The 12,336-nt window shown below is 37.0% G+C and overlaps 1 protein-coding gene and 1 long non-coding RNA gene across 4 annotated transcripts in view; both read left to right on the forward strand.

The window, feature by feature from the left end:
• LOC124257220 (neurogenic locus notch homolog protein 1-like) overlaps window positions 1–12,336 on the forward strand; it is a 204,799-nt gene that overhangs the window by 91,512 nt on the left and 100,951 nt on the right. The gene's annotated exons all lie outside the window — the stretch shown is intronic.
• LOC124257229 lies at window positions 9,146–10,427 on the forward strand. The gene is made up of 3 exons (XR_006893212.1): window positions 9,146–9,252; window positions 9,632–9,748; window positions 10,417–10,427. It is a non-coding gene; the product is annotated as an uncharacterized LOC124257229 (long non-coding RNA).

Below are 12,336 nucleotides of genomic sequence, written 5' to 3' on the forward strand. Positions count from 1 at the left end.
GATATGTGCGCTATATAAATATCCTATAATAATAATAATTCAATTATCCTATATGAAGGCCAAAACAAATACGCACATAAACAAGATCATAACTTTCAAAATAAAATGTTTACTTAAAGCACTTCGATGGGTTACATAGCAAAGTCTTTTGGCTACTCAGCTTTTGAAGTATCACTTTATCATCATAAAATTCCACTTCAACTTTCATTTCAAGTGCTGCCGGGATCGCCCTCAAGTCTTCTCATACACACTCACTTAAAATAGTCAATACTTTCCGGGGAAGGTATCCAACAATAAACTGTTGCTACATTGTGTAATACTTTCACCTGGTTATTCTCACCGGTGTGTTTATTTCCTTTCAGCTGAAACTGGCTTTCTTAATTTATTGCACCATGTCTGTTCACTTCTTCTCAGCAGGGCAAGTTGTACAATGTGCAAACTAACGTCCTGTTAGTGCAGGGCAATTTATCGTTGTGTGGCAAACCTCAACAGTGACGCGCAGACAAACACCAGAGTAAGGATAAGAGTTGAGTAGTTCTTGGTGGATATCCTTAAATTTATGATAGGTGCAAGGTAACAAACAGCATGTTTGAACTCACGACAAAACACAGACATGCATGTATTGAGAATTTTAACGAGACAAGTCTGTACATGGTTGTTGGATACCGGGCTTTGTTGAAGGAGGTCTGTAAGTAATCTTCGCTCTTGATTTTATTATTTTTTGGGTTGACTGCATTCGTATTTACACATTGCTTACACATTCGAAAAAAAAATAAACTAAAGACGTGAAGAATTCTTCAGTACATTCTTCTATTTCTATTGTGGCCTTATGTTAGCTCAATGTTGTTGTTGATGGGTTAACTGAATAGTGTTATGACCCGTGAAGATCCGGGTAAGAATTGTTGTTCAGCTACCCACGCGGGATCGGGTGGTCAGGCTTGATGACATATGTAATCGTGCCCTAACTACGTAGATCTCATGCTGTTGATTACTGGATTTTCGGGTTCAGAATCAATTATTTACAAACCGCACAGCTTGAATATTGGAATGCACCGTTAAACAACTTAAAAAAACATGCACATTGTGTTCACTTATATACATTTACCCATTTAGGTACCATGATTTAACTTTGAATAATTTCATATGGTCAAAATTCTTTTTAAGTACTAAGTTTTTTTATCTGCCTTCAATTTCAGAAACAATTACTTCTTACTACATATTATTGTCTTTTGGGTTATTTCAATGAGCATGACCAAGTCAATTTCCATCATGTATTAGATATCAAGAGAGTTTGCTGTACCTAAGGCCATCGGTCCATATGCTTAGTATCACAATGATACGCAAAGTATGACAATGAGAAGTTAAAAGCATGATAACAAATAATGTAATTAGTTACCAACACTTAGTCGTTGCTGTTGCCTTTGGTTGTGCTAGAAACAAGGCTTTACCATGGACATATTGGTCCACTGATACTAAAGCTCTGATGTGTTTCCCAAATTGTCACAAAACAATACTGTGGAATATACGCTTTCATGAAATCGTTATGTGCTTCCGATATTAATAAGCGATGACATGTCTTTGATATCCGACATACAAATAGCGCCAAACCTTACATATTCAGCCATTGACTGTTTACGACCAGTGTTAATGTTTCTTGCTTGTAATGTTTAATATCTCTGAGGCTCAGTAGTGTTTAAGGGACCAATACTCACCAAATCGAGAACCTGAACAAAGGACATTCATCCAATTCTGACGAAACATATCTTTGACGAAATATGTTCATAAAATGACTAATTTCCATCACACACACGCCCACCCACACACCCAAACACATACGAACAGAGCAGATACCTTATATTTGATGCCCTTGTTATAGAACCAAGATTGTCTAGATTGAACAACACGTGTTTCTAGTTTTTGTATTTACCAATATTCAATATTTAATGAATAATTGAAACGACGCCATGATACGTATGTTCAGTAACTATTTTCTTTGAACTGCCATCGTGAAAGCATTGTTTTTGATTAACGAGTCGTTCACCCTTTGTTAATTGAACAATATTTGCCTTATTGGTTCTGTAAACATACCACGGAGTCAGATACTAAGATCTCAGCAAATAGTATATTTAAAATCTCCATATGTCAGGATAGCTCTGAGCACCATGTTTGACTTTTTATTTTTTTTTCATTTTCTAATTCACTGGTAACGTATGCCCTTGATAGGGTTTTTTTCATTTTCTAATTCACTAAAAGGTACGGCTCAACAAACACCTTGTTTAACGGGCATTCAAAATAATCAGTGACATATATTCTATACATGACGTAAACAATTTTGGAGTGACCTCATATGACGTATGACATAATAACATTACATGTAAACGCAGATGTGGAAAATATTGTTGGACGTGTAAAATCGTCATTATATTTAACTACTGCTAAACTTGTTATGATGAAGGTTTTGGATAAACTATAATGCCGAAAGAATATTTTTTTTGGCTTACACAAAGTAACTTTGTGTTTTGTATATTATATATTAAATTTCCCCTTTCACAGGCGTCAATACACGACCTAAGACAACTGGAGCACACGTGTCACAATTGTTTTGCGTATTCATATTATTACAAAGTTACTCGAGTTCGTTTTCAACCCAAATATATGAAGATAGATATATCGTTGTTACGAAGTATTAACACTGTCGATTTTGTTAGTTCCTTGTGACCAAGGATCAGTAACTTTTAGTTTTCATAGCATATACAGCACATATTTTTGTGTATATTTCGAATTTGAGCATGGCAAAATCTATTTTGTGTTGTGAATACTGACTGTTGTGACATAGAGTGACGCTAGATAGTGAGGAGGTTATTCCTACGTTACTATCTGAAATATGCTTCTTAATTAATCTTTCAATCCTCTCATATATCTGTGGCAATGATTTGTGTCTTGTATTCTGTTTTTACACTGTCTGTAATACATGTACCTTCATAACCTTGCCACTTGTCTCAATATGTTTTCTGTAACTGAGAACGTGCTAAGTAATTCAACATCGGGTAGGTTTATCATATTTAGGAGGGGACAGACTTGTCCTCTGTTGCATGGCTGTGTTGTAGGATTGCAACTATTACTACTGACCAATACATACTCTAAAATCCTAATCACACGTCTTTTTCACCACTTGGTCGATGCTGTTTGCAAACGTTACTTGTGTGATCAATGGTTTAATGTGTGTTGAATTTTTCTTGGAAACCAACCACAGATCATCGCTGTGTACAATGAGTATGACATATTCAACAACCGTGACCCTAGAAACTTCTACCTCCAGTGGAGAATAGGTTTTTACGTTCTTAAGATACGTCTCTCTGGGAGTCAGTTACCACAATAAGGAAATAGCAAGTACTTACATGTTTGTCAAAAGGCAAGTAGAATGGTGGTGTTGAAACTAGACAAAGGCGTCCCAGTAAAGTTTTCGTTAAAGGATCAATGTTCCCTCTCGAAAACAAATCAAATATGTTGTAACATCATGCAAAATACGTTGATGTGATGCAAAGAGTCCTTTCTGTCTTAGCAGGCAGCTATGTTGATGTGACTTCCATTTGGTGTAAAACAAAGCAGATATTTGATTATTGAATGGTCATTATTTCAAGGCATTCAATTCGAAATAAACCCCGGGTACAATGCTTGTTCCGTTTCTCCTCATGATAATAGGTAATATTATGCATGTTGTTGTTTACTAAAGAAGCAATGTAAAATAAACAATACGATGTTCTATTAACTGACCGTTACATGGCTACCCTCGCATGACCAGGTCCTCAGAATCCTAGCTTTGTCAACACACATTTCCTGCTCGTGGAAGTTTTTCAAAGTGGTACAAACAGAGGCACATGAGTGATCCCTTTCACTTTCATTCCAAATTAGCAGGTCGTTGTGTATATTTGGACTTCATGGATATATTATCAACTTATTTTGTGAGGGTCGTCATGAAACATTGCCATTCTGAACTTTATCTATAGCGTGTCTCTCGTGATTGTACCAGGAAAGTACAATCAAGTAACGAGTAAATATAGAAAATTTTGATAAACATTAATAGCACTGAAATAACGAGAAATTCCTACCTTTTCACATGTTACCAAAATCACCCCATAAAGTTGCCGCATCACCAGAAACCAATCTGAAGGATATGATTGTTCTGATTGTTTCATTCTTGCAACTTTATGAGTACAACGATGACGGTATAGTCTCTTCTGACATTTTGAATTTTGTTTTCATTTATATGGCAATTGTTGTGTTTTGACATTTCATTTTTCATTTTCATGACAATTGTTATGTTTTGTGAAAGAATTTAAAGAATTTTTTTTGATCAGTGAGTTTAATTAGGATGCGATATCCCCATATGTCCTCAATGAACCTTTCTCCATGCGTAGCAAGGCGTGCTTACAGTAAGTTCATAACTTACAAGATACCAGGCGTGACAGATAACTACAGTTTTGAAGAGTATCAGGAGATTAGAGGTGTCGGACTGGGTTGTTTTATTACCGTTTGTGAATTACCTCGTGCACTGACAATCCCATGGTGTTTGCAAACTAAGACCTGTTACCTTTTTTCAACGACTATAAATCTTGCTTCCATGCACTAAGGTCTTTAGGAATAGTTCATTTGAAGTGCACCTCAATGCCAACCAGGCTTGACACTTGATTTCATAAGCTGTGTATGCACAAGCTGATACCACGTATGTCAAAGTCTTTTCCTATTTTAGGACATATAGAAGGTACATTGCCTAAACATGTGTTAATTTTATTTCAACAATTTATTCAAAAGAACACGGTGTTGTTACGATAGCGTGTGTCAGTGTTATTTAGATACATAATCAACATGAGACAGCTGTTCATCATTTTCCCTGTTTATATCAATCCACTATAATTGAAACACTATTTAGACTATCGATATGTTTGCTGAATTGCTTGCCTCTGATAGGTATATTTTTACTTGTTAATGTATTGCTTGTATGATTTTGAAGATTTTTTGTCGGGCTAGTGGTCCAGTGACATATGACTTAAAAATGTATATTTGTCTTCGACTGTAACAAAACACGTGTACATGAATCACTGCCAAAACACCTTTTATCTGTATCAGAGAAAGGTTGAAGTAGCATGGGGTGGAATCTCCAAAACATATTATTTTTGTGATCACAAGCCCTCAATCAACAGAGACCAGAGATATCTCATCCCTTCTGCATACAATGAATTGATAAAAACAACAGATTAAAGCACTCCAGCTATCATTGCTAATTAATCTCATCAGCCATGCATATTTTGTTTCTGCCTCAAGGATCATTGGCTTCCTCCTATTGTCACTACATCATTACCACCGTGCCTTGTTGTTGTTGTTAATTCTCTTGATTCATACATACATGTTGTTATTACTTAATCCCTCTTGATGTATATAAGTATGTTCTGTGCTGAAGTACTTCACTCTTGCGTGACCACGGTACACTCACTGTAAGAATCCATACCGAAACGTCGCATCATATAAAATAAAAGAAGTTGTTATCCATAAAGAATCTTACTTTCTGATCACTACTAGGACACTTACTGGCCGCTGAACATCGTCGTCGGAGACTGACATGGGCCCGACCTGTACGTCGTTGGCAGCGACGTGACTGGCAGAGGATCGTCTTCAGTGACGAGAGCAGGTTCGCCTTATTCAAAGCTGATGGAAGACCGCCGGAGAGGAGAGACAACAGAGCTAAAACTACTTTTCATTACAATTAATTTATATTTATGTTTCTTTCTTTTGGCTGTTAGTATATTTTCAAGTTAAATGGACGTCATTAGGTTTTAAGTAAAAACTTGATAGTACGAATGTATGGTGGCAGATTTCTTCATCGTAGACATATATGGTAAGATTTGATATATTTATCTTGTTTGATTATATACTCATGCCAATATGTTTACCCACTTCAATTTTTTTTAATTGGAGAGTAGGTGTGTGGGGGGTTGGGTTGGGGTGAGGAGGGGCTGACAACCATTATTGGCATGAGTATATTTGAGACGTTGTCCGTTGGAACAGCAACGCATCTTTCAGGTTGGGTGTCCAGATTGTGGATGACAAGTGGATGTGACAGCTTTGTCATGCGATTGTGTTTATGGATCCAAATCTACAAATATCGGTACAAAGATTTGCAATTCTTTTATGGTTTTATCATTTTATGTTCTTGTTGTGGAAAGACATCATAGTCAATTAAGTACATCGTCAGTTTAAATACCATGCAATTATGTTACATAACTCACAAAACAGCCCATCTTTCCACGAAAATTCAACAGATATTGTGTTAAAACTTGCATGAGGACAGATGGACAGCCAGCGACAACATAACTGACAGCAGGGCAATGGAACCATCTCAGGTATACATAATCATAACACTTGTATTCATAGGAAACCCCAGTTATCCATCTTAACTCCTTTGACATACGTTGAGTCGTAACTGAATCAACTTATTCTCATTTATTATCTTTGAGATTTGATTTATGTATTTTTAATTTGCATAGTCTTGGTAGTTCATTGCATCTTGACAATTTGCAGCTTGCAGTCTCTGTCTGTATTTCGAAGAATATTTGATATGACCTTATTATTGATTGAACGGGCCTTTGATTGTTATTGCACTGCATGTAGCAACAAGTTTAGCATAGAATCTCGGTCTATATTTTCAAGTCGCAGCACTTATTTTACCCTCTCGACTGTTGTCAATACACGTTGGTCACTATGACTACGTAATGGTATATATGGACAAACGCGCAGTAGACATTAAACAGAGGACAAAATTTAAAGCGGTTAAAGAAATGCAGCTATTCAGAGTTCCACTTTTGCTACCTTTACTGCGTAAGTTAACAGCTATGAAAAGTTACTCCCGTTTCACTGCGTAACGATAAGTGTAAAGTTAACATTTAAGATTTAAATTATTTAGCAGTAGAAATGGTAATTATATATGTTATGTCCGTTTCTGCTTTCTCAGTTTTGTCATGCTGGGCAGTTTTCGATTGCGTTTATGGAACTTGTTCGGGTGACAATCAGTGTCTTAATGGCGGAAAATGCGACTCAGCCACTTCCAAGTGTGACTGTACCGGTACTGGATATGAGGGTGAAACGTGCCAAACTGGTAAGTCAAAGAAATAATTTACTAGTATGAGTAAGAAATCCCCACTCATGTAATTAAAAAAAAATACGTAGGTACAGATAACGATCATATGATGCTGTCACAACAACATTTTGTACCAGACGACTATCCGGGTAAGATTTCGTCTCCAGCAGCCTATAATTGTAAAATGAAGCCACTAGCGGGATAGGAAGGCTACGCTCGGTGAGATAACTGGTGTACATAAATGTATTCCAAACTCATATACTGATGTGAATGATGTCAGTGGTAGGTCTGACTGGTCCCGATTCAAACAGATGGCACATGGAATATTGATGTGTGGGGTGTTACGATAGAGCGCGCCTGCATTTTTTAGTAACTCAAATACTTCGCAGTGACGTATACGTTTGTCTTCAACTTTACTGGGAAGCAGAAAATCAAAAATGTTTTTTTCATCACATAAACTTCATTATGAGAAGTAAAATCGTTTCATTTTCGTGTTCATTCTTGGTAGACATTGATGAGTGCACAGAAGGTGATCATGACTGTGATACCAACGCCGACTGCACAAACACTGACGGGTCCTTCACCTGCGCGTGCAAGCCTAACTATGCTGGAGATGGAAAGACCTGCATAGGTAAATGCATACACGGTTTTGTAAATTGCTGTTATTGTAGCATCTCAAGGTTTGCTTAAATTTTGTGTTCTGTGAAACGAAACTAGGCAACTCCATGTATATGACTGAACGACGGGAACGCACATAGAATCAACTAAAAGAGAACTTTTGGATGAGTACAAGAACTGTAATGAGGTCTTTGAATGGCATTTAGAAGTGATCCACACAAGGAAGATATATGTTCTCTGCCCCATACCATTCATTCGTCTGATAAAGGAGTAGGGACATACTCTGAAATTGTGTTCCTCATAATAAAGAATTTGACATTCTCTTCCTTAAGAATTGTAATGTAGCAAAGGTAATGCCCAGACACAATTACAAAACTTCTTTGAGTGACGTTTAGAGGTTGGTGTGATGAACAAAGAGAAAATCACTTGCTTGATATCGGTGTTAGTAGCTACACCGAAACGTCGCCAATATTAATATTAAGAACTTGTATTTCCATAGAACTCTCCTTGTTGTACAATTACAAACGCTGTAGTAGCTTAGTATCACGTATCAGTAGTTCAGTCACAGAAATTTATTATTAACCATGCACGAGATTGTTAAATGTATTCCCGATGGAATAGAGACATAATTTTATGAGAACGAGTGCAGTAATTGTATGATTGTTGCTCTGAGCAAAAAATGGAAAAAGCGCAAAAAGTCAAGTCATTGTAAAATATGATGGTCAGTGTGTAAGTACTAAGACTATATGATTTTGTTGCACACGTAAATATATATTGAGTATCAGTGTTATTTGTCAAACCAAACATTCTGTAGAGGTAAAGTACTTTCGTCCCTGTCATGACATGTTGGGTCCATTAATCTCTGTCGTTCATACAGTTGCTGTGGTGAAGTAAATAATATAGTTGAATATAGACAAGCTCCTGGTTATTGAATGTGGAAATGGAATATATTCCGATATTGAGTATATGTTTTGAATCCTTTCAAAAAGCATTTGCAATAATAAAATGATTGCACATTTCTTTTTGTTTTAGCTGGCGTGTGTTCCGCAGATGGCAACGAATGTTTAAATGGTGGAACATGTAATATCCCATCAGACGGGACTGCTAGTACATGTCAATGTGCAGATGGATATACTGGTAGCCTTTGTGAAAGAGGTAAGTACTATATATAAATACGTCTTCTATTTTATTCTTAGTAGTAGAAATCATCAATAAAATATTTCATTTGTGTTTTCGTTCGCTATATACTAACAGTGATGTGTAATTTTGTATTGAACTTAACTGAGAAACAATACACTAAAATGCATTTGCTCGTCGCCATGACATAAACTTCATTGGTAGCCGTAATTTCTTTTCATTTTCGTTTTCATTCTTGGTAGACATTGATGAGTGCGCAACCGATGCTGATGACTGTGATACCAACGCCGACTGCACAAACACTGAAGGGTCCTTCACCTGTACATGCAAGCATGGCTACGCTGGAGATGGAAAAACTTGCATAGGTAAATGTATACAGTGTAAACGTTTTGACGTTGTTGCATGCCAGTTGGATTTGTCTAATGTTGATGCTATATCAAACGAAAGTATCACGCTTCTTGTATAGGAGCATGCAGAGCCAGCTTCTGAAAAGAAAAATAGAATGGAATCTAGTCACTGTTATAATTCAAACTTAAACATTGTCGAACGTAGATTACAATGAAATTATCATTTCTACCGTTACAAATGCACATCGACCAGCAGATCCATTAAAACGTGTGAGCAATTAAATCCACCAAAACTGCAAGTGTACCAACATAGCAACCTATGAATCCATCTTGAAACTAACCTGATCAACATTGAACGATATAAGATGGTCACAATTCGTTTTTCCTCCTTCTTTAGCGGGTGTGTGTTCTGCGGACGGGGATGAATGCCTCAATGGAGGAACATGTGACACAAGCAGCACTCCCACCAAGTGTTCCTGTGCGGATGGTTACACGGGGGACACCTGTCAGAATGGTAAGGAAACATTCTTTTTACATGATACGAATCAAAAATAACTTTTGTGCCGGCAATATTCCATCAGTTCCAATCTTTGTTGTCAACTTGTATCAACTTTTTAGATACAATCGAGCATTTTCTTGACACGAAGTTGTTTGATCAAAGTTACATTTAGTGCCTCAGTATTAAAGCTTCCAAACATTATCAGGTAGACAGGCATTAAAGCTTTACAACATGTTAAGGTAGACACGTAGCATTTCCAAATGTAACACACGAGTGATATGAATTAATGCAATTTCGTATATTGATGTGTACATGTTACCGCCTGTATCATGTAGAACATTGCTCAGTGTTCGAAATAGTCTTAAAATTTTGCTAGCCAGTCGGGCTAGCTATGCCTGAAAGTTACTAGTCCACAAAATAATTCACTAACCCGAAATTCGAATGAAGTCGCGGCTTTCATCATTAAACTGATAATATGATGAACATTTTTATTAAGCCTTAGTCTTGCATGATTCATAAGTGTATTCAAGCTTAACAGTCGCAGAGAGTCATATATTTACATAGTGCAATAGACTCTGCTTTAACCAGATATTTCTTATGAATGTGAAAAAGATTTTGTTGCTTTGTACGAATTCCACCACATTCGAATGTTATTATTTGTCCTCATACAATCTCTATTGCAGGTGGAGGTACGGTGACGATTTCCGCTTACCTAATGGGCATGACTGTTCTTACTTTCTTCGTCATCCTGTGACGAGTTCGTTTTCAGTTTGAAATCCTCATTTAGCATAAATTTGTAATGAATAAGGGATAAGACAATGTCCATTTCTTGGCAATTAAGCTGATGTCGTCACCACATTAAACTGTTTTTCGTAGAAATATATATATATTACACAGAATGGAAATTCTGCTATGATTAGAGGTGTTTAGTTAATTAAATTGTTCGGTGTTTCTGTATTAGTTTGTAGTGTGTCACTTCGTGTGTATTCTTATCACAAATATATTGATGCCTGTTTGATCACTGACTGTCAGTAATTGATACTGATTGATATCATCTCGCTATAGGTAAAAAATAAAAATTCCCCTGTATGCTTTCGACCGCTGATGACATGTTACTGATGACGTGGAGCTGTCTCCCAGTGACCACTGACAAAGAGTAAATGTTGTCTACTTTTACTTTACAGTGACAAACAATTCAAGTTTAAAATAATCTGAAGATATATGATGTATACATTATTCCCTGATATTTGTAAATCTTTGCGAATAAACTTCACCTGCAATGTTTTAACTGTCTTTGAGAATTTATTTAATGACGTTTTAGCAGGCGCCTATTGGAAGTTAGTGACCATTACCACGTATCATATTCAGTGTGTAATACCATACAGCGATGAGAAATTGATATAACTGATTTTATACAAAGTAAATATCAACGCAACCGTCAGAAGTTTGAAGCAGAATGACGGTGACACGTATTAGATTTGAGATGGCTGGACAAGGGAATGATGTTATGAACATCGTGTTACCTCGACAGGATACGATGACACGATAAAGATAGACCAAACCTCGCGACGTTCGACATACATGCATAGGTCGCTGCGGAGCAACTCAAAAACAGAGGGCGAGACAAAGCACAGCAAAACATGCAGAACGCAATATGCAATACCATTAAAGTCATATTATCCATGCTTATACAGATCTCTACTCTTTCATACACAGCAGTTATCTTTAGATATTAGACTGTGTGAAGTGAAAATTTCAAATTTGCTGCCTGATTATACATTTTACAAAATATCTGTTTCCATTAAATTTGTGAGCGATGCATTCACATTTCGTTGTTGTGTGTGTGTGTGTTTGCGTTTTTTGTTTGTTTTGTTTTGGCGCGCGTCGGGGTGTGTGTTTGTTGTTTGACGCCGCACTCAGCAATATTCCAGCTAAATGGCGGCGGTTTGTAGATAATCGAGACCTGACCAGACATTCCAGTGATCAATAGCATGAGCATCGATCAACAGAATTGGGATACAATGACATGTGTCAACCAAGCCAGCAAGCCTGTTCCCGATCACGTAGTTGCCTCCCACGACAAGCATGGGTTGCTGAAGACCAACTCTAACCCTGATCTTCACGGGTTTCATAATTCGTTCCGTAGAAATATTTTCACCATATACACCATTTGTTGGACATTTGGAAACCGACAGTATCGGTAGGCTAGTATTTTAGCAACACGTGTTCAGCTATCGCTAACTTTCTCTCACTGTAAGTCAATCAAAGTTTGTCGTCACCGTCACCTCGTGGTCTGAACATCTGAACGTTTGAACGTCGAACATCGGGATATAATCACTCATTAAACTGACCTCTGGTGATGCAGCTGAAAACCTCATCAAAGCTGTTCTAACAAATTTACACTCTCAATTCAGCTGTCAGGAATCATTGCAGTGTGCAATGTATACACCTGTCAGAGCCCTTCTCAACCACTATAGTCACAGGACGCGGTCAACAGCACGCTGACGCTTCAGTTCATTAGGCAAATACATTTCAGTTTAGCCACGTTCTTTGTTATTGTTTGTTTTAAATATATCTGTTGGTACATTAGTTATATCTAGAAT

The sequence above is a fragment of the Haliotis rubra genome, unplaced genomic scaffold (genome assembly GCF_003918875.1).
Source record: "Haliotis rubra isolate DU_JTF1 unplaced genomic scaffold, ASM391887v1 Scf652, whole genome shotgun sequence".
NCBI classification, from domain to species: Eukaryota; Metazoa; Mollusca; class Gastropoda; order Lepetellida; family Haliotidae; genus Haliotis; species Haliotis rubra.